At 51.3% G+C, this 20,059-nt stretch overlaps 2 non-coding genes across 2 annotated transcripts; both read right to left on the bottom strand.

The window, feature by feature from the left end:
- Positions 1–457: 457 nt before the first annotated feature.
- On the bottom strand, positions 458–529 carry TRNAC-ACA (transfer RNA cysteine (anticodon ACA)). Its single transcript has one exon. It is a non-coding gene; the product is annotated as a tRNA-Cys (tRNA).
- A 12,369-nt stretch (positions 530–12,898) lies between these two features.
- On the bottom strand, positions 12,899–12,971 carry TRNAK-UUU (transfer RNA lysine (anticodon UUU)). The gene has a single exon. It is a non-coding gene; the product is annotated as a tRNA-Lys (tRNA).
- Positions 12,972–20,059: the final 7,088 nt, after the last annotated feature.

The following is a 20,059-nucleotide window of genomic DNA, read 5'->3' as shown; positions in this document are numbered from 1 at the left end:
GATCTTGACAGCTTTAGCCAGCTTCTTGGTGGCTATTTTCCTGCTCACAGCCACTGTCGTCTTCTCATTCCTTGTCCTGGAGGCCCAGCTGCTGGTTGAATGTGAAGGAGCCAAGGTGCTGGTGACTTGCACCAAGTTGCCTTTGCTCATCAGACTCCTGAACTGCAACTGGATGTGGTTCTTGTTCTTCTGCAGAACATAGCCCATGGAGAAGAGGGATCTGCAAATGTACATTCATATTATACCTTTGTTTAATTGATGAAAACATAAACTAGACACTTGGAGGATTGGAACTGATTTCAGCTAATGGACAGGTTTGCTAGGTTTTTATGCATTTGGACAGCAAAATGTTGAGTGTTTACATTCATTTCAAGCATCCCCGTATAGTGGAGCTCCTGAACATAATGGAGAATGGAAATGAAAATGTTTTCCTTTAAAAAAAAAAAAAAAGCTTATAAGAGGGCACATGGGTTTGAACCAAGGACCACTTGATCTGTAGTTAAACACTCTACCACTGAGCTATACCCTCATGACAGCAGTAACATGGAATTGTGATCTCCAGGACTTTGAAGTACAGACCCTGCTTCATCGAGCTCCTTTGCCATTCCCAGACCACAGGTGGTTTTAAAAATGGGTTTGATTAAACTTCTTAAATGTGGTAAAAACCACAGCTTGCACTCCCATTGATATAGCTTCTCCCACTGACATAGCTGCCACCTTTTGGGGAAGTGGATTAACTACAATGACAGGAAAACTCTCTCCCATCAGCCTAGAGCAGTGGTTCTCAAACTGTGAGTCAGGACCCCGAAGTGGGTCATGACCTTGTTTTAATGGGGTCTCTAGGGCTGGTGTTAGAGTTGTTGGGGCCTGGGGCTGAAGCCAAAATTCTGAGCCCCACCACCCAGGGCTGAATCCCTCAAGCTTTGGTTTTGCCCTCCTCCCACTGGGGTGGGGCTCAGGCTTTGACCTCCTCCTCTGCCCAGTGTGGAGGGGCTTGGTGCTTGGTCCTTCTTTCCAGGGCCATGTAGTAAGGTTTTTTTGGCAGAAGGGGTTGCAGTGAAATGAAGTTTGAGAAACCCTGGTATAGAGCATTTCCATTGCTGAACTGCAGCAATGTAGACTCAATGTTTCAAATGTTGACTTGTCCTTAGCCTCTGAATAAGTCTAGACTTGGCACCCTGTGGCACTGATCAGACACTGATCAGCCATGAAGACACCACACACCAGCCTTGCCTAGCTGGCAAGAATCAAACCTTCACAGAAAGACACCCATGGTTTTCTAGCCCAGGGGTTGGCAACCTACGGCACACGTGCCAAACATGGCAAACAAGCCGATTTTGAGTGGCACACTGCTGATGTCCCAGCCCCACTGAGCCCCCCCCGCCCACTGCTCTCCCCTGCAGGGGCAGGAGGCAGAAGCTTGGTCCTGCAGCAGCCAAGCTTCCCCCTCCCCCGCTTCTTCCTCCAGCGTGGTGCTTTCCTGCCCCCCTCCTCCCTCTCCCTCTCCCTGCGCCAATCAGCTGATCACCCTTGCGAGGGGGATGGGGGATGAGTGGCAGCATGCTCGCTGCTCTGTAGAGGAGGCAGAGAAGAGGTAGGGACGGAACGTTGGGGAAGGGGGTGGAACAGGGCATATCCCTTCCAGCCCCCTGCCGTGAGCCGCTCAGGGAAGGGGTCTGGGAGCACCCCCACAAGCCAAGCACCCCAGCCCTCTGCCCTGACCCCTGAACCCCCCCACACATACTGAGCCTTCGGCCCTGACTTCTGAACTCCCCACACACATCCAGCCTTCTGCCCTGCACCTCCACACCCCTGAACTCCCCCCACACACCCAGCCTTCTGCCCTGCACACCCCACACACCCCAGTCCTCTGCCCTGACCCCTGAACCCCCCCACACCCAGCCTTCTGCCCTACACTCCCACACACCCCAGCCCTCTGCCCTGACCCCTGAACTCCCACACTCCCACTGCCCTAAGCCCTGACCCCCCTCACACCCAGCCTTCTGCCCTGCATATCCACACCCCCCAGCCTTCTGCCCTGACCTATGAACCCCCAACACACACCCAGCCTTCTGTCCTGCACCCCCCACACACCTCAGCCCTCTGCCCTGACCCCTGAACCCCCCCACACCCCCAGTCTTCTGCCCTGCACCCCACACCCCTTAGCCCTCTGCCCTGACCTCTGAACCCCCCCACACACTCAGCTTTCTGCCCTGCACCCCCACACACTCCCAGCCCTCTGCCCTGATCCCTGAACCCCCCACACATACCCAGCCCTCTGCCCTGCACCCCCATTCCCCCAGCCCTCTGCCCTGACCCCTGAACCCCCACATCCCCACTGCCCTCTGCCTTGACCCCTGAACCCCCCCACACACCCAGCCTTCTGCCCTGCACCCCCACACACCCCCAGCCCTCTTCCCTGACCCCTGAACCCCCCACATCCCCACTGCCCTCTGCCTTGACCCCTGAACCTCCCACACCCCCAGCCTTCTGCCCTGCACCCCCACAGCCCCCATCCCTCTGCCCTGACCCCTGAACCTCCCCACACACACCCAGCCCTCTGCCCTGACCCCTGAACCCCCCCAGGTCTGGGGTCCTGGCTGCCAGCCCCTTGCCAGCCGGCGTCCCGGCTGCATGCCCCGCTCAGCCCACTGCCAGCCTAGGTGAACAGAACCCCAGGCTGGCAGCAGGCTGGCAGCATAAAATCAGCATTTTAATTTAATTTTAAATGAAGCTTCTTAAACATTTTGAAAACCTTGTTTACTTTACATACAACAATAGTTTAGTTATATAATATAGACTTATAGAGAGAGACTTTCTAAAAAATGTTAAAATGTATCACCGGCATCCGAAACCTTAAATTAAAGTGAATAAATGAAGACTTGGCACACCACTTCTGAAAGGTTGCCTACCCCTGTTCTAGCCCATCTCCCTAAGCAGTCAGCCATAACCACTTAACACAGGGGCTTTTCTACACTATGGTTCTGTTCTCACTGAATGGTCATTTCCAATTGTTTTCTCAGACCAGCTTCCACAGCACACTCACTGCTGTGCAGCTCTGTAAGTGTGGCCATGGCTGAACAGCAAGAATTCCTGACCATTTCCCTACAGGCTGGAGCATGATTAGAGTGTGTTTGTGATTAATGATGTTGTTGTAGATCAGGGGTTCTCAAACTGGGGGTCAGGACACCTTGGGGGGTGCGAGGTTATTACATGGGGGGTTGCGAACTGTCAACCTCCACCCCAAACCCCCCTTTGCATCCAGAATTTATAATGGTGTTAAATATATAAAAAAGTGTTTTTAATTTATAAGGGGGGTTGCACTGAAAGGCTTGCTATGTGAAAGGGGTCACCAGTACAAAAGTTTGAGAGCCACTGTTATAGATTGTTCATTCCCTGCCTTGGCAATTCAGACAGTCCCTTTCCCCAAAATATCTCCAGCACATCAGTGATTCCAATAACAGGGGCAACTTTTCTCTGGGGCACTGAGATTTTTTGGGGAGGTGGTGGCTCCTTTCTTTCCTCACCCTGGAGTAAACTCAGCTTTTTATTCCATGATTCATGTTTTATGGAATAACAACTGCAGCTTGAAGAAAGAGGAGAGTGAATATCTCACTGTCAGGGCTGAAGGTAGCCACGTCCCCTCTGTCTGACCATTGCCATTGCACGAGAGAAGGTTTCAATATAATTGAATGCCCTGGCTCAGACAAGAGACACAGGGAGGTTTTGCTGATCATGGATCTGTGCAAAGGAAATTGTGTCTCTGTATGTGAAGGGAAACGAAATGCCCACACAGTGTTGCAATGCCGTAAGGCATGAGGGTGAAAGAATCAGGCTGAGGAATGACTGAAGTGGACTCACCTGGGATTGAAATGACATTTGTTTCTGTCAAGTAGTGGGAAATGTGATATTAATTCAGATGCAGCATTGAGGCTTCTTTAGCTCCCTGTAAAAACTTGAACTTGATTTCCCAAAAGGGAGAAAGGGAAAGTCTGGAGCTGCCTTTTATCCCAGTCTGAAATACAAGGGAGGATTCTGGAATTGAAGGAATGGGGAAAAATGGAGAGGAAAAAAACAGACAGAAAACACCTTTTTTCTCTTCCTTCCCTCCCAGCAAGAAATGTTATCAATGGGGAAACACCCCACCAGGACCGGCCTTAGGGAAAATGGCGCCCTGGGCAAAACTTGCAGTTTGGCACATCCCCATTGCCCCTGGCCCCTGTGGGCTCCCCAATCCCCCTTTTCCCCTAGTTCCTGCACTCCCAACCCTTGTGCCTCCTTCACCCCTAACCCCTGCCCATTCCTGTGCCCTAACCCCTACAGTGTCCGCTTTGCCCTTAACTCCTGCACTCCCCTCCTGTGCCCCCAGCCACTGCCCTCCTCCTGCACCTCCTTCACCCCTAGCCCCTGCACCCCTCCTGCACTCACGTGGGGACACTGACTTGTGTGCATGGAGCAGCTGGCATTGCTGCCTGCTCCCTGGAAAGCTGCTCCTCCATGCACCCCTTGAGAGCTCTGGGAGGGCAGGGAGGAGCGACATCAGAGATCCCTGCATCCAGGTCACTTTCCTCACCCGGGCTGCATAAGGGCAGGGCAGAGAGCAGCAGCAGCACAGCCCAGGTGGGGAAAGTGACCAGAACACATGGAGCACTTAGTGTTGCTCCTTGCTCCCCCCGAATCCTCTATGGGTCCATGGAGGAATGTTGCGGGGGAAGCTGTATCTGTGTGTCACCACTTCCCCCTCCCCACGATGTTCCTCCGCTGGGAAGAAGCAGGGAGAAATCTGGGAGCCACCCCAGGCAGCAGTTTCTGACTCTACACTGGCAGTGTGCACCTTTGCACTGCCACATGGTGCCTCTTTGAGAACTGGGTGCCCTGGGCGGCTGCCAGGGTGGCCCACCCCTAAGACCAGCTCAGCTCTCCACCATGAACAGCAGAGAACACAGAGATACTGGCCACACACTGAGCAATGATAGCATGGATGGCACGTAATGGAAGCTCAGGGAGGCTAAGCTACCCCAAACCTTGTGTCATCAAGAGGGCAGTGGCGAGTTGTCACATGGGCAGTGAGGCCCATGACTGGGGCCCCGGCCAATTTAGGCCCCCTGGAAAAGTCTCCCCTATGTTGGTCCCAGGGCTGGAGGAGCTCTCACTCCCCGCTACAGCGTGGGGGATGGAGCAGGGGCACAGAGCTCCTCTGGTCTCAGGGCCACAGTGGGGAGGGGGGCCAGTGGGTGAAGGGGTGAAACAGAGGTGACTAGTGGATGGGGCCGTGGGTGGAAGGTGTGGAAAGGTTGAAAGAGGGCAGGGCCGCAGGCAGAAGGGGATTCAGGACCATGATTCCGGTGCCAGGGCCACTGCCCTTGTTCTCCTTTCCCCTGGGCTTTGGCATCACTAGCCCCTGCTTAGCGAGTAGGGGTCAGTTTAGGGCACTGGTCCCCAAAATGTGGGGCATGCCTCCTAGGAGGAACAGAGGAAGGTTCACTGGGGCACCTCAGGGCCTAAGCCAGCCCCCATTGAGGGCAGGGAGGGAGCAGCCCTCAGCCCCACTCTTCCCCAGCTCTTCCCCAACCCCACCCTCAGCCTGGACCAGCCTTATCTCCCTTACCCCTGTCCACACCCCTCTCACCAGGAATCAACTGCCCCACTTCAAGCCCCGGTCCTTGACTGTGGCTTCCAAGGGGCCACAGACATGGATAAGAGGGCACAATGTGAAAAGTTTGGGGACCACTGGTTTAGAGTGACGTCCTCAATTGTTTCTATGCAGTCCAATAAAAGGTATTCCTCACCCACCTAGCGCTCCATCAGGATGGACTAGGTATGTTCTGCTGCCCTTCACTCATTCAGGCAGGATAATAACATTTCATTCCACTCAATGGTAAAGTGATTTGTAACCCAACACCATCCAAAACTGGTCATTTTGGCAAAGCTACACTGGTCCCATCATGCTGCATACCTAGGCGGATTAGGCATGTCTATGCGAACACGGTCTGTTCCTGAAGTCTTTCCCCCAGCTCATCACTAGATGTGATGGGAGAGCTCATTCAGACCCTGCTTACGCTTAAAGAAGAACAGGAGTACTTGTGGCACCTTAGAGCCACAATTTATTAGAGCATTAATTTGTTAGTCTCTAAGGTGCCACAAGTACTCCTGTTCTTCTTTTTGCAGATACAGACTAACACGGCTGTTACTCTGAAACTTGCTTACGCTTAGTATTTAAAAGCTCCATATTGTCCCTATCTCTGCTGGCCTTAGATTTCACCTCCTGTCCCTTTCCTGATGACTCAGATGAGGTGGCTGTGTGGTTAAGGTGATGGATGTGATGATCCATTGTGCTCTGCATGCCTGTGTTTGAACCCTCATCAGGCACATTTAGTCTTTCCCCCTCCTTGAAAACAACTCTTTCCCCTTTAGTACAATAACAAACCAAACCAGGTTGCTTCCTGCAAACAAAAACCTTCTTAGGAACTCAGACCTCCTCTGCTTTAAATAAAATGTCTAAACCCCAGATTTCTAAAAGAGTTCTGTGTTTCTTAGTTTTTATCTCAAAAGGTAACATCCTCATAATCTCCTCAAACACCCTGAGACCTTTCCAAATTATTAAAATGCCCCCACCTCAGCAAGGCCACAACAGTGAACCACAGCTAGAGTGTCTAGGCCAAGCTGTTCTGAAGGAAGTAATTCAAACATTTTCTCTCTGCTTCGCTTGGCAAGGTCTAACTGGGAAAACAAAATCCCTCACATTGAAAATTTTCTGCTGAAAAGCCAATACTAGTTTGTTTGGGGACTTTGATTTGAATGTATTATTATTATTCTCTTCAGATATCTGCATTATTTCAGTTCAGTCTTTGTCCTCCAGGTGTGTTTCCAGGTATTGAGTTGTCGGGGAGAGAGGCCAAGTCATGATGTCTCTCCCGTCTTTCATAGTTTCTTCCAACTTGCTAGAAAGCTCCTTTGCTATGATGTGAGTCAAGCAGTGTCCATCCTCACAAGGCAGGCTTTGTACAAACCATATCATCATTATATGAGAGTGAATATGGGGCTTCCAGGGTGCTGCTTTGAGCACAGCGTGCCACACCTGGGCTGACATTGCAATGGAGACGTACCCTTAGAGTCCATCTCTCCTGGGATAAAGATTGCAGAATGGCTGGCCTGGGTCATCTGACGTGGGTTCATGGAGCTAAAACTGTGGGGCTCAAAACCGTGGTGCAGATATTTGTGTTCGCGCTGAAGCCTCGTGGGGTCTCAGAGGTTGGGCTCAAGCCCATATGTCTGCACTGTAATCTTATAGTCCTGCAGCCCAAGCCCCATAAGCATGAGTCAGCTGACCTGGGCTTTGAGACAGGTGCCCTGGGTGTTTTAATCGCTGTGTAAACATAATGTTAGGATACGTCTACAGTGGAATAAAACACCTATGGCTGGCCTGTGTTGGATTAATCCAGGACAGCGGCTTGGGCTGTAAAGTTGCAGTGTACGTGTCTCAGCTCAGGCTCAGTACCCTGCTCTAGGAGCCCAGAAGGTTGGGAGGGAGTTTAGCAAGTGGAAATGGTAAAACCACAGTGAAGTATTTCACTGGCATTTCTCCACTGGTCTGTCTGCTTTGGGGCAGTGACAAAACACATCCTGCTGCATTCATTATTTCAAAGGGTGGTTTAGGATTCACACGGTGCACTAAGCAGGACTCAACCCTCGGCGTAAACTAAATGAGCTGCCCATATATTCTGGCAGCCACAATGAGCATTTGGTGTGAGAGCTTAGACTGTCCCTGTCCCAGAAGGAGGGGGTCATCTGTGAGGGGACTGGACCACTGACCTATCAGCTCTTAATACCCAAACTTTCAGTAACTCTGTTATCAGTGCCTGTGAGTGTCATTTAAACCATAAGAAAAACTACACTGGGCTAGACTAAAGGTCCAGCTAGCTTTCAATCTTGTTTTCTGACAGTAGCCAATAGCAGCCCCAAAAGCCACCCAACAAGGAATTACTGGGAGTTGAACCCAGGATCATTTGTTTATAAAACAGGTGCTTTAGCCAGCTAAGCCATGGCGCCTGCCTCAGCCTAAAGCCTTCTGTCTGCCCACACCTGACTCCCTGTCAACCCCCCACAGGACCCTGACAAGCATTGCTTGTGTTTGGATTCTGTAAAGCAGAGGAGCAGGTGAAGTTTTACTTCCAAGGTGTGTGTGTGTGATTCTTTGCACAGGTCTACACTACAAAATTAGGTTGGTGTACCTACAATACTTAGGGGTGTAAAAAATTTACAGCCCCGCCCCGAGCAATGCAGTTATATTAAACTAACCCTGGCACTGTGTCAACAGGAGGGCTTCTCCCATCAACATAGCTTGGGAGGGGCTTGGTAAGTGAAGACCCAGAGAATAGGTGGCCCATGACTCTTGCATTTGGGGAGGCTGGGCATGAGCTCTGGAAGCTCCCTAAAAGTGTGTGTGGGGCAGCCATCGGTAGCTGGACTATAGCACTGCTCCCTACTCCACCCTGCTCTTTCTCTTCCCTCTGAGGCCCCACCTATGCTCCACCCTCGCTCCTGTTTGGCCACTTCCCTCCCCCGCTCTGCCTCTTTGACTGAGGCCTGCTGGACCACCTTTGGCTCACTCCTCTCCTCCCTCGAGGCCTCCTCACCTGCTGCTCATGCCTCTCCACTCTCTACCCCAAGGTCTGCCCGCCACCCACACTTCTCTCTCCCTCCCCTGAGACCCACCCTACCCACCTCTTTCTTCATGCTGCTATTGTTATTCCATGAAGCATCAAGGATGGAATAAAAAGCTGAGTTTACTCCAAGGTGAAGAAAGAAAGGAGCCACCAACCCCCTGGCAAAACTCAGTGCCCCAGAGAAAACCTGCCCCCTGCTATTGCAATCACTGAATAGGGTTACCATACGTCCGGATTTTCCCGGACATGTCCGGATTTTGGGGGCTCAAATCCCCGTCCGGGGGGAAATCCCCAAAAGCCGGGCATGTCCGGGAAAATCGGGAGGGAGGGAGGGCTCGGCCGGGGCCTCTTTGGCCGGGGCCGGTGCGGGGCCGGGCCGGGGGTCGCAGAGCCGGGGGCATGGTGCCGGGCCGGGAGCCGGCTGGGCGCGCGGTGCCGGGCCGGGGTCGCAGTGCCGGGCCGGGCTGGGCGCGGGGCCGGGCGGGGAGCAGGAGGCGCGGTGCCGGGAGCCGGTCCGGGCCCGCGGGGCCGGGCCGCCGGAGGGTGCGCTGGGCCGCGGAGCCGGTCCGGGGTCGCGCCGGGCCGCGGGGCCGGGCCGCTGGGGGGTGCGCCGGGCCGGGAGCCGTGGGGTGCACTGAGCCGGGGGGCCGGTCCGGGAGCCGGTCCGGGGTCGCGGGGCCGGGGGGTGCGCCAGGCCGCCGGGGGCCGGCCGGCAGTGCTGGGCGGGCCGGGGGTGGTCGGCCGGGGCCGGCACCCCAGGGCCCGAGCCGACCCAGGCTGGAGCCGCGGGGGGGCCAACCTGGGCCGCACCTCCTCCCCCCCCCCTTTACCTGCTTCAGGCTTCCCGCGAATTAAATGTTCGCAGGAAGCAGGGGAGGGGGCGGAGACTTTGGGGAGGGGGCGGAGTTGGGGTGGGGGCGTGGGCGGGGCTGGGGGCGGGGCCGGGGTCTCGTGGAGTGTCCTCCATTTGGAGGCACAAAATATGGTAACCCTATCACTGAAGTACTGGGGATACGACGGGAAAGGGACTGTCTGAATTATCAAGGCAGGAAATAGACAACAATCTACAGCAACATCATTAATCACAAACACACTCTCATCATTCTCCAGCCAGAAAGGAAATGAGCAGGAATTCTTGCTGTTCAGCCACAGACACACACACACAATGGCACAGCAGTGAGTGTGCTGTGGAAGCTGGTCTGAAGAAATAATTGGAAATGATCACTCAGTGAGAACAGAACTAGAGTGTAGTTAGAAAACTACATAAACCAAGTAGCTGTGGCTGAGTGATTAAGATGATGATTAACTCCAATGGGGTCTTCCTGTGAAGGTTTGAATCTTGCCAGCTATGGAGGAAGTTGTGGCTCTTTAGCTTCAGTGCCTGAGCATCTTTGGTGCTAACGGCATCTGGGTCTTGTCTCACTCTCAGGCTATGTCTACACTACAGAGCTATGCTGCTTTTGTTAAAGCATTTTAATTAAAACGCTGTTGCATGTCTACACTAGACTGCTTGTGTCACCAGAGCACATCCATGCTAGCAGCTCTTGGATCGCCACAGAGAGCAGTGCACTTTGGGTAGCTATCCCACTGTGCAACTGGCCACAGAGTGCTTTGGGAAGGGTTTGCAATGCCTCATGGGCCGGTACAGCATCACATGATGCAGGTTTCTCTATCCCATTGTTCCATGGGCATCCTATTAGATTGCCAGCTGCTTTTCAACTGCAGTGTGCATGGCGGGCAGAAAGTGTGTGACAAAGAGCGTGGTGGAGGGGAGAGACAGTGTGTGTGTTGGGGGAGTGTGTGTGTTGCGGAAGAGTGAGTGTGTGGGCACGCTGTATTTAAGTTCAGACAGCTGTGGGAAGCAACCAGTCCTGAGTCAGGGGAAGGGGAACAGTCCTGACATCCACCCCAACGTCAGCCCTCACTTCCCTCACTGGCACAACACAGCAGTCTCTCTCTCTCTCTCTCACAAACACACACACACATACTGCTGCCTGCCTAGCTCCATCAGTGGTGCCAGAATAAGGGGGTTTAGAGGGCCAAGGCCCCACCACTTTTTACCTGCCATAAGGACAAACAATGGAGGGGGGGGACAAGGCCAAGTCTTGGGGGGAAGAGGCATTCTGTGGGTGTGGCCTTGGCGGGAGGGTGGGGTGGGGTCTCAGGGAGAAGGGGCAGTGTGGGGTTGGTGCCTCAGGGAGAAGGGGCAGAGTGAGTGAGGGGCCCTGGGGAAGGGGCATCACGGGGGCACCACAGTTCAGACACCAATGGTCCGGCACTATGAGGAAGCTCCTGCCACTTGTTCTGCGTTGGTAGTGCGGGAGAGAGCAGCATTCCACGGCAGTGATTTGCTCCTTGCTGCCGGAGCAGAGCAGCAGGCTCAGCTGTCAGAGCTTCCCGGAGCGATGAAAGGGGAGGGGCCCAGCCTCTGTAGCAGGAATGCAGGGCCGCCAGTTCACGGCGGGCATGTGGGATATTGGTGGAGGCCAGTTATGGTGATATAATGACCAGCAGTGTTTACACTGACACTTTGTCAATTTAAGTTTGCAGCAAAAAGCTCTCGGCCTCTCATCGAGGTGGTTTTATTTTGTCACCAAAACAGGGTAGTTTTGTCTCTAGACGTGGCATTGCAGTGTGTACACCCGCCAATAGCTGCCGACCGAGGGAGTATAGTGTGTTTTTCACATGCCTGAGCAATATAATTCTGCTGAAATAACTTTGTAGTGCAGCCCTGGCCAAAGATTCACACACACATAGCTTGCAAGGAAAACTTCACCTGCTCTTCTGCTTTGCAGAATCCAAACACGAGCAAACTTGTCAGGCCTGGGTGGGGTCTGGCAAGAAGTCAAGTGAGGGCAGACACCATGTTTTGACCACTAGCAGGCACCATGGCTTAGTTGGCTAAAGCACCTATTTAGTAAACAGGGGATCTTGGGTTCAAATCCTAGTGGTGTCTTTGTGGTTACTGTATTGGTATTGGCTACTGTCAAAGAACAAAATACAGAGTTACATGGGCCTTTAGTCTAGTCCAGGGTCACCAATTTATGGTTTAAATTACACTCACGGGCACTGATAATAGAGTTACTGAAAGTTTGGGAGTTAAGAGCTGATAGGTCAGTGTTCCAACCTCCTCACAGATGACCCCCTCCCTCTGGGACAGGGTCAGGTCTGAGTTCTCATACCAAATGGCTCATTGTGGCTACCAGAATCTGTGGGCGGTTCATTTAGTTTACACCCTGGGTTGAGTCCTGCTTTGTGCACTGTGTGTGAGAATGAAAATCCTAAACCACCCTTTGAAATAACAAATGCATCAGGACATGTTATTGTCCCTGCCCCAAAGCAGACAAATCAATGGAGAAATGCCATTGAGTCCACGGTAATACTCCACTGCCATTTTACCTTTTTCGCTTGCTAAACTCCCTCCAAACCTTGTGGGATCCCAGAGCCTGCTATTGAGCATGAGCCGAAATTTACCACCCCACGGCCCAAGCCCCGGCAGCCTGAGCTGGCATGGGGCAGCCCTGGGTATTTCATTGCAGTGTGGACATAGTGTAGACATAATGTTAGGCTGTCATAAACACACCCAAGTCACTATTCTCAAACCCTGGGTCAGTTGATTCAGGCTTGTGGGGCTTGTGCTACAGGGTTGTAAAATTACAGTGTAGACACTTGGGCTTGAGCCCAGCCTCTGAGACCCCACGAGGGGTGAGGGTCTCCAAGCCTGGGATCCAGTATGAGCCCAAATGTCTACACTGCAGTTTTTAGCCTCACAACCTGAGCCCCAGGAGCCCAAGTCAGAAGATCCAGGCCAGCCGGGCCACAGAGCTTTTATCACAGTATAGATGCACTCTCAGGGTATGTCTACATTGCAATGTAAGCCCAGGGGTAGTAGAAGTCATGTCAGCAGCCCCAACACAGGGGCACTGGGAATAGAGGGGACATGGGTTCGGGGTGAAGAGCATTTGGGGATCCAGCAGGACAGGGGAAGGCAGTAGGTGATTTTAGTTCCTTAGGGATATTCAGTGTGTGTGTGTGCAGGGGAGGAAGAAGCTATATGCCCAGAGGCCTTTATTCCTCCAGCTTGCAAGGACATAGGGGATGTTAGGAAGTTGCCCCTTCAATCCCACACACACAAAGGCCCTTCTTAGGAAAGGAAAAATCCTGAAGAGAAAAAGTAACATCTATGAGGACTCCAGAAAGACAGATTATTAAAATCTTGGGCAGTAGTTTATCACCTGACCAGGGACTTGAACCCTGGACCCTCAGATTAAAAGTCTGATGCTCTACCAACTGAGCTAGCCAGGTTTACTGAAAAAAAAGAGCAAGTTGGTGCAGAGGAGAAACTAGTCAAGAAAAAGAGAGCAGGAAACAATAGGAGAAACCTGCTGCTCTCTCTCTCTCTCTCTTCCCAGCCCTAGCCTGGCTTCCTATTAGTGCTGGTTAAAAAGAGGGGGAAATATCAGCATCTATCAGCCTTTTATAGCTGTACAAGGATCAGGCACAATACAGAGGTACCCATCTGAAAGTGCCAAATGGTTGGATTGGTGAATGCAACCTGTAGAAGTCCAGGGCACACTGGGATATAGAGCCAAGTGTACATCATCATCATTATTTCAAAGTGATAATGATAATGATAGGCAGGTTCACAATTGTCTCAGTAGTTGCATACAAAGGTGTACATTTGGCAGTGTACATTGGTAAATTCTGGCTCCTTCTCAGGCTCAGGTTGGCCACCCTGGTCTAGAGGTAGAAGTTAAAACATTTAAACTTGAAAGAGGGGCAATTTTCCCATTTCACACCTTTACATCCAAACATGATGACTTTCTAAAAAAAAACCCAAAGCTGTGGGAGGGATAGCTCAGTGGTTTGAGCAATGGCCTATTAAACCCAGCATTTGGAGCTCTATCCTTGAGAGGACAACTTAAGGATTTGGGGCAAAAATCAGTACTTGATCCTCCTAGTGAAAGCAGGGGGTGGACTCAAAGGCCTTTCTAGGTCCCTTGCAGCTCTATGGGATAGGTATATCTCCATATATATTATATAACCCTCCTCCTTCAGCAGAAGATTTTGGGGTGGATGTAGGAGTCACTGGGTAAAATTCTCTGGACTCTGTTATGAATCAGGTCAGAGCAGAGGTACATAGTGATCTAGCCTGGCTGTAAAATCTATATATCAACACCAAATATGCTGTAAAATTAATCCTCAGAAAGGGCTGTTCCCCACCCAGATCCCAGCAAGGGGCTCTCTAAGGAAAGGGGCTGTTTAGGAAGGAAAGAAGAAAGATGTCCTTCTCTCCCTGGAGGAATTGGACTCTGCGCTTTGGACAGAAAGGAGGGGAAGGAAATGGTCACACGATGGCAGCAGAACCTAAGAAATGAAACCCAACAGGCTTCTGTGCACATTAATTCTGAACAGTGAACGAACCTGACTCCCGTTTTATGAAAAGCCAAAAAGCCATGTCTCTCTATGGCCGGGAACACTAGGAGAAAAGAGTTACAATAATTCCTGCCCATTTACTTTTGAATTATTTTATATTATAAAGAAAATTGTAACAAAATTAGTCTGAACTTGAGCTGCCTGTTATTAAAAGCTGGTTCCCAATTCAGTTCCAACGGCTCTGCTAGAAACAGCCCCAGGTGTCTGCTCACCCCAGGAAGAGGAAAAAGAGAAACCCCCACTCGGCACTGCCCTCGGCTGCAGGCTGCTGTCCCGAGGTGCAGGTGGGGACTGATTGATTTCTGCTGAGGAGGGAGCCTGTAGAGGCCTCTGATGCTATGCTTCTAGCATCTGTCCAGCCCAGGCTGTCCTCTGCCTCAGCTGCTGCCTTCTCTATGCTCTACAGTCAAACATGCAGGGCCCCCCCGTGAACAGAGGCTGGGACAGGGCAGCAGCCTGGGTTTGGCTGGGAAGTTGCTGGGAGTTCTCGTTCCCTGAGAAATGGCCTGGCTCCCTTCTCAACAGCAAACAAATCAATTACAGTCCCCTCCCCAGAAAAATCAGCCTGGAGCCAAGGGCAGCATGGGACGATTCCCCTTAGTTTCCACTGAGGCAGGAGAGAACCCAGGGCGTTACTACCAGAGCTTATAGACTCATAGACTTCAAGGTCAGAAGGGACCATTATGATCATCTAGTCTGACCCTCCGCATGATGCAGACCACAAAAGCTGACCCAACCCCTTTCCCTTGACTCTGCTGTTGAAGTCCCCAAATTCTGTGATTTAAAGACTTCAAGTTTCAGAGAATCCTCCAGCTAGCAACCCCTGCCCCATGTTGCAGAGGAAGGCGAAAAACCTCCAGGGCCTCTGCCAATCTACCCTGGAGGAAAATTCCTTCCCAACCCCAAATATGGCGATCAGTAGAACCCTGAGCATGTAGGCAAGACTCTCCAGCCAGACCCTCATTGGCCATTGATACTATTTACCAGCGATGGCACGCTGTTGATTTGACTAAAATCACGTTATCCCATTAAACCATTCCCTCCATAAACTTATCTAGCTTAATCTTAAAGCCCGACAGGTCCTCCGCCCCCACTGTTTCCCTCGGAAGGCTGTTCCAATATTTCACCCCCCTGATGGTTAGAAACCTTCGTCTAATTTCAAGCCTAAACTTCCCCATGGCCAGTTTATATCTGTTCGTTCTCGTGTCCAGATTAGTACTGAGCTGAAATAATTCTTCTCCCTCCCTGGTATTTAACCCTCTGATATATTTAAAGAGAGCAATCATATCCCCCCTCAGCCTTCTTTTGGTTAGGCTAAACAAACCGAGCTCCTCGATTCTCCTTTCATATGACAGGTTTTCCATTCCTCTGATCATCCTAGTGGCCCTTCTCTGTACCTGTTCCAGTTTGAGTTCATCCTTTTTAAACATGGGAGACCAGAACTGCACACAGTACTCCAAATGTGGTCTCACCAGTGCATTGTACAATGGAAGCAGCACCTCCTTATCCCTACTAGATATACCTCGCCTAATGCATCCCAAGACGGCATTGGCTTTTTTCACTGCTACGTCACATTGCCGACTCATAGTCATCCTGCAGTCTACCAGGACTCCGAGGTCTTTCTCCTCCTCCGTTACTTCCAACCGATGCGTCCCTAGCTTGTAACTTATGGAACTGATGTGGGGAAACAAACCTTTAATAACAGGCAGTTCAAGTTTAAGCTAAGTGTTTTTAACAATTTTTACAGCATTAAATAACCCTTCAATCGTAGTGTCACCATCCATAAAATTGCTTCAGCCTTATAGGTTCCCAAGTGCAAATCTAAACATCTCTTCAAATCCAAGGGAGTGGAGATCAGTCAGTGTTCAGAGTCATCCCACATAAAAGAACCATGTTGCGGTACATACTGGCCCCATCATGTGGCCATTGCCTTTCGCTCCTCTCTGTTAAAAGTTTTGGTATTTTGCACAGAAGCTTTCTTCCCTCAGGAGAGACCTGGGAACCAGGGCTGCCAGCCAGACAAACACCTTTAATAGGAGGCGTAACCTGTCAAAAAATTATCTCCCTTCATCAGTTCAGTGACAGACTGAAATGTTACTTATCCCGGCAGAGCCGGAGGATTGAAAGCAGCTACATCAAATCCCTGTGTAGCTAACAGGAATGAACACAAACAGTCCCTTGTAGCTGAAGAGATGTTTAGTTTTACCCTTGGTAATCTACAAGACTAAAGGGCAAGATGGTGGTGCCAGATATAAAGAGCGAAACACGAAACAATCATCGTAGTTATGCCCATAGTGACTGCAGAATCTTTCTATATTCTTATTATTATCAGTGTATTATTGGCTCTGGAGTCTAGACATTGACTATACCTTGAGCAAGAAATTTGGATCTTGAGAAAATAATTGACTGGCCCTGGTTAAGGCAATGGACTTGACACCCACTCGGGTGTCCCCAAGCAGATTCAAGTAGTAACAACAGTGGCTGCCTTTTAGCCATAGCTTTTAATCAGGGCAATAAATTGATACAAACTCCTGTAAAATCATTTCTCAGCCCGAGTCCTTCACCCACATTCATTAAGGCACTGGGCCACCATGTGGACGTTCCATTTCCCTCCTCAATTTCACACACAGACACAACTTCATTTGCACAGATCCGTGAATAGCAAAACCTCCCTGTGTCTCTTGTCTGAGCCAGGGCATTCAATTCTATTGAAACCTTCTCTCCTGCAATGGCAATGGTCAGACAGAGGGGACGTGGCCACCTTCACCTCTGACAGTGAGAAATTGGCACGGCTCTTTCTTTATGCTGCTGTTATAGTCCATGAAACATCAAGGATGGAATGCAAGGCTGAGTTCATGCACCAACCCCCTGAAAAATTTCAGTGCCCCAGAGAAATCCTGACTCCTGCTATTGGAATGATATGCTAGAGATTTGAATTGGAAAGGGACTGTCTGCATTGTCAAAGTGGGGCGTGAACAACAATCTATAGCAATGTCGTTAACCACAAACACACTCTAATCATGCTCCAGCTGGAAGGGAAATGGGCAGGAATTCTTGCTGTTCAGCCATGTACACACATACACTAATGCACAGCTATGAGTGTGCTGGGGGAGCGGGTCTGAGCAAACAATTTGAAGTGACAATTCAGTGAGAACAGAATTGTTGTGTAGTGAAGCATGTGTATATGAAGTAGCTGTGGCTGAGTGGTTAAGGTGCTGACCTAGGAAATCCATCGGGGTCTCTGAACACAGGTTTGAATCCTGCTAACTCTAGAGGCATTGGTGTATTGTCATTGCTGTCATCTTAGTGCCTGGACTTCCCCACTGCAAAACTGGAGCCACATCTGGTCTCATGCTTGGGCTAGCTACACTTAAAATGCTGTTGTAACACTGCTATAGCAGTTTGGAGTAGACAGTTGCTACAGTAAGGGTATGTCTACACTACGAAATTAGTTCGAATCTATAGAGGCCGGTTTTATTGAAATCGGTTGTATACAGCCGATTGTGTGTGTCCACACATAAAATGCTCTAGGTGCTTTAGTCGGCGGACTGCGTCCACAGTACAAGGCTAGCGTCGACTTCCGGAGCATTGCACTATGGGTAGCTATCCCACAGCTATCCCGCAGTCTCCGCCGCCCCTTGGAATTCTGGGTTGAGATCCCAATGCCCGGATGATGCAAAACAGTGTCGCGGGCGGTTCTGGGTACATGTCGTCAGGCCCCTCCGTCCCCCGTCACAGCAACGGCAGACAATAGATTCGCGCCTTTTTACCTGGGTTACCTGGATTACCTGTGCAGACAACATGGAGCCCGCTCAGCTCAGCTGAGCTCACCGTCACCATATGTCCTCTGGGTGCCGGCAGACGTGGGACTGCATTGCTACACAGCAGCAGCTGCTAACTGCCTTTTGGCGGTAGACGGTATAGCATGAGTGATAGTCGTGGGGCTGGCAGCCGTAGGGCTGCATTGCACCAGCCCCTTGCCAGGCGATGGTATATTATGACTGGTACCCATCGTCGTCGTACTGGAGTGGCTGTCAATCATGGCCACCTGGGCAGACATGCTACTGTTTCAATGATGATGGCTACCAGTCGTAATATACTATTTTCTGCCAATTGCCCAGTATTGTCTGCTAAGCACCCAGAAGAGGCCGAGGGCGATGCTGGGTGCTGGCGGACGTAGGGCTGGCAGACATGGGGCTGCATTGCTACACAGCAGCAGCCCCTTGCCTTTTAGCAGATGATGGTATTATATGATTGGTAACCGTCATCATCGTACTGGAGAGGCTATCACTCATGCTGCACCGTCGGCTGCCAGCTTAAGATGTAAAAAATAGATTTCTTCTGTATTCATTTGCTTCCCCTTCCTCCGTGAAATCAATGGCCTGCTAAGCCCAGGGTTTTCAGTTTAATCTTTGGGGGGACCATTCTGTGTGACAGTTGTTTGTGTTTCTCCCTGTTCCTGTACCTGTACGCCATGTCGTCACTTGGCCCTCCCTCCCTCCCGCCCTCCCTCCTTCTCCTGGTCCATCAGATACTACTTTCGCGCCTTTTTTCTGACCAGGCGCCATAGCTAGCACTGGGATCATGGAGCCCGCTCAGATCACCGCGGCAATTATGAGCACTATGAACACCATGCGCATTGTCCTGGAGTATATGCAGAGCCAGGACATGCCAAGGCGAAACCCGGACCAGGCGAGGAGGCGATTGCAGCGCGGCGACGAGAGTGATGAGGAAATTGACATGGACATAGACCTCTCACAAGGCACAGGCCCCAGCAATGTGGAAATCATGGTGTCACTGGGGCAGGTTCATGCCGTGGAACGCCGATTCTGGGCCCGGGAAACAAGCACAGACTGGTGGGACCGCATCGTGTTGCAGGTGTGGGACGATTCCCAGTGGCTGCGGAACTTTCGCATGTGTAAGGGCACTTTCATGGAACTTTGTGACTTGCTTTCCCCTGCCCTGAAACGCCAGAATAGCAGGATGAGAGCAGCCCTCACAGTTGAGAAGCGAGTGGCGATAGCCCTGTGGAAGCTTGCAACGCCAGACAGCTACCGGTCAGTCGGGAATCAATTTGGAGTGGGCAAATCTATGGTGGGGGCTGCTGTGATCCAATTTCCCAGGGCAATGAAAGACCTGGTGATAGCAAGGGTAGTGACTCTGGGCAACGTGCAGTCAATAGTGGATGGTTTTGCTGAAACGGGATTCCCAAACTGTGGTGGGGCCATAGACGGAACGCATATCCCTATCTTGTCACCGGAGCACCAAGCCACCGACTACGTAAACCGCAAGGGGTACTTTTCAATGCTGCTGCAAGCCCTGGTGGATCACAAGGGACGTTTCACCAACATCAACGTGGGGTGGCCGGGAAAGGTACATGATGCTCGCGTCTTCAGGAACTCTGCTCTGTTTCGAAAGCTGGAGGAAGGGACTTTCTTCCCGGACCAGAAAGTGACCATTGGGGATGTTGAAATGCCTATCGTGATCCTTGGGGACCCAGCCTACCCCTTAATGCCATGGCTCATGAAGCCGTACACAGGCAGCCTGGACAGTAGTCAGGACCTGTTCAACTACAGGCAGAGCAAGTGCCGAATGGTGGTAGAATGTGCATTTGGACGTTTAAAAGCGCGCTGGCGCAGCTTACTGACTCGCTCAGACCTCAGCGAAAAGAATATCCCCATTGTTATTGCTGCTTGCTGTGCGCTCCACAATATCTGTGAGAGTAAGGGGGAGACATTTATGGCGGGGTGGGAGGTTGAGGTAACTCGCCTGGCCACTGATTATGCGCAGCCAGACACCAGGGCGGTTAGAGGAGCACAGCAGGGCGCGGTGCACATCAGAGAAGCTTTGAAAATGAGTTTTGTGACTGGCCAGGCTACTGTGTGAAACTTCTGTTTGTTTCTCCTTGATGAACCCTCCAAACCGCCCCCCTGACCCAGTTCACTCTACTTCCCTGT

Source organism: Malaclemys terrapin, chromosome 15 (assembly GCF_027887155.1).
Source record: "Malaclemys terrapin pileata isolate rMalTer1 chromosome 15, rMalTer1.hap1, whole genome shotgun sequence".
Classification (NCBI taxonomy): Eukaryota; Metazoa; Chordata; order Testudines; family Emydidae; genus Malaclemys; species Malaclemys terrapin.
The sequence above is the reverse complement of the archived record's forward strand: the minus strand, read 5'-3'. Positions and strand labels throughout refer to the sequence as shown.